We start from the raw sequence: 2,998 nt of genomic DNA, 5'->3' as shown, positions 1-2,998 counted from the left end.
CTGTGCAAACTGTCCTTCACCGGGAGCGATTATCATCCCAGGAGGGGGAGAGGCAGAGAGAAAAGGCAGCCAAGGTGGCCTTGAGCTCTCGCCTGGAATAAACAAGCAGTCCCATCCCCACCCAGCTGGCTGGCCGGCTAGGGGAACTGGCTCAGAGCCCTGTCACAGCCCCAGGACCGCTTCAGCTAGCGTGGCGTGGCCCCACCCATGTGTCCGGCTCAGCGGAGCCTACGCTGAGGAGACAGCTCCGTGGTTAGCCCCAACACACTGCTGCCCCGTTTGTCCCCATCGACCCTCATGCCTGAGCTGAGTAGTGGGACCGTTGTGGTCCCTCGCGCTGACAGGGCTGGGGTCTCAGAGGAGACAATGCAGGGGGAGGGGGAGTCCCAGCAAGTTGGAGGAAATGTCGTCCCAAAGTCCTGAGTCTCAGAGCTCAGGAGTGGGGCAGGAACCAGCTTTCCTGTCCCCACCCACTCCAATTTCAGAATTGCCCCATTCTCCATGAGGAGGAAACCGAGACCCAGAGCAGCCAGGAGTCCAGTGGTTAGGGTACATCTCTGGCCTATTGGAGACCCACATTCATACCCCAGTTCCAACACAGCCAGAAAAGGGACTTGAAACTGAACCTTGTTCCAGGTGAGCACCCCCAGCTCTCAGGTGAGTAGCTGCTCTGGGGTCCCGCTCTCTCCCCTCTACCAGAAATTCCATCCTGGACCTGAGAAACCTTCCCAACAAGTTTTGTCTAGACAAACCCTTTTCCATGAAAAGTTTTGGTCTCAACTTGTCACAAATTCCTGACCAAAAACCTAGTCCCGCTCAGTTCCCGTGGCTAGAAGCTGGGGGCAACGCTTGTCCCTAGGAGCCAGGTTTTACCTGGTTGCAATTAAGTCAGGTCATCAGGCTGAAATAGTTGACAGAGGCAGCGTGATCTAGAGGGCAGAGAACTACCCTGGGACTCTGGAGATCTGGATTTGTTCTCAGCTCTGCCAGCAACGGGCTGTATGACAACAGGCAAGTCACTTCACCTGCCTCTGTTTCCCCAGCCACCCTTTGGCTGTTTAGATTGTGATCATGTTGGGGCAGCTGCTGTGTATTCTGTGTGTGTCCAGCACCAGGCGCCATGAGGTCCCACTCGCATCTGGGGCCCTAACTGTTACTGGGAGGCCCATGATATTTATTAATAAACCTCCATGGCGATAGGCACCGTCCTAAGCTCTGGGGCCCTGACCGTGCATTTAAAAACCACAGCACCAGCCTGGATCCCAGCCACAAAACCATCTGAGACCCCAGCACTGCCAGACTGCCTCCCCCGCGCAGCTGATCCTGTCACATAACCCATGCAGCTTGGGACCCCTCCCCACAGCCTCAGCCCTACCCCGGCAGCTCAGACCGACAGGCTTTGCAGCATACCTGGAAGGTCAAAAGACTCCAAGCTTGGGTGGGGGAAGTATCTGCACCTGGGAGAGGCTCCAGCAAGCCCACTCCCCTTTTGATTCAACAGGTCGCTTACGACACAGGGAGAAAGGCAGGACCCAAGGCAGTTGGGGCTGCATATTCCACCTCCCTAGCTTCCTGTTGCAGTTCCAAATTAGCTTCTTCACATCCCGTGCCGCCCTGCTGCCTGGCAACACCGTGCCCGTTCATTAGCGGCCACATTTCGCCCCTGCCTGTGTGGAAGGGAAGAGGGTGCTGCACGGGGCCTGAAGGCCCCCACCCTCGGAGGGGCTGGAGCCACAACAGGGGGCAGGGGGTGATGGGATCAAGGCCCAGCACTGAGGCTGCATTCAGCGCTGCTCTTATCAGCGGCTGGCAGCTGAGCCCTTGCGCACTGCCAATAAAAGCTGTTATCCTAAAGATGCTGACAAAGTCCCGGTCAGCAAACAGCCCCTCAGCCCAGGAGCTGCAGGAATCCCAGCCGCTGAGGGAGGCGCTGGAAGTCTTAGCATCTTGGCTCTTTAAGCCCGTTCCCTAGTGCCAAGCCTTTGCCACCCTCCACAGATACCCGCTTCCTTATGCCATGGGTTGAAGGGGGTAGGCACAGATCTCGCCCTTGCCAGGAGGGAAGCTCCGGGAAGGGGATGCTGCTCTAGCCTGAGCCCCTCCCTCTCAGTGCTGGGAGCACAGCCTGACCTGTTACTGTTGGCTTTTTTGGGGCTTGTGAATTTTACGACCACAACAAGAAGTCCTGTTTTCTGCCCCATCACTGTACTTCCTTGATGAACGTCGCCAACTTACCCTGCACAAAAACCACATGCTTAACAGAGCTAGTCTCTTTCGCGCTGTGGGGCTTTGGCCAGCTCCCACTCAACTCCGACGGCTTGAGGGCTCATCTGCTTTTGATCAGATGTATGGCATTTCCCCCGGTCCCTCCCGCCCTAGATAAGCACACAGGCACACGCAAAGTTCAAATTTGGCTCCTGCAAGTGGGTTGTGCCCAGGCCTTCGAAAAGCTGCCGTGTCTGACCACTTAGGAATTCAAAAGGCAGTAGGAACCTGACTGAAGTAAACTCCCTTAAAATTCACATGAACGCTCCCGTCTTGTTAGGCTCTTTAGGGCAGGGACTGTACCTCAGTACAATAGGCCTCGATCCTGCTTTCAGCTGCCCCAGTGCCACTTATCATGGAAGGCCTTTTGCTTTGCTCACCCAAAGTTTGGGATGGCGGACAGCCCCCTGCAGAGGGCTGGCACGCGGCTGACGCATATCTGGGGCCAGAGCTCCAAGAGCGCTTGTCCCCTGCACTTGGGATGTGACCGACCGGAGAGCTCAGCTCTTGTTTTAGGGACCTAGACAAGTGGCCAGATTTTCCAACGTGCTCAGCACCCAGCGTGCACTGAACATGGGTCACCTGGAGCCGAGGCCTAGTGCTGGTGCTCTGACCTGGGGCGAGTTTCACACTCCCAGAAGGCAGAGCAGACCCCCCCCCCCCATTGCTCTAGTTTCAGACGCAAGAGTGTGATTCGAAGCAGAGAGCCCAGGGAAGGAAATTAACAGAGGCA

This window comes from Lepidochelys kempii, chromosome 19, assembly GCF_965140265.1.
Source record: "Lepidochelys kempii isolate rLepKem1 chromosome 19, rLepKem1.hap2, whole genome shotgun sequence".
Classification (NCBI taxonomy): domain Eukaryota; kingdom Metazoa; phylum Chordata; order Testudines; family Cheloniidae; genus Lepidochelys; species Lepidochelys kempii.
Note: the sequence above shows the minus strand (reverse complement) of the source record.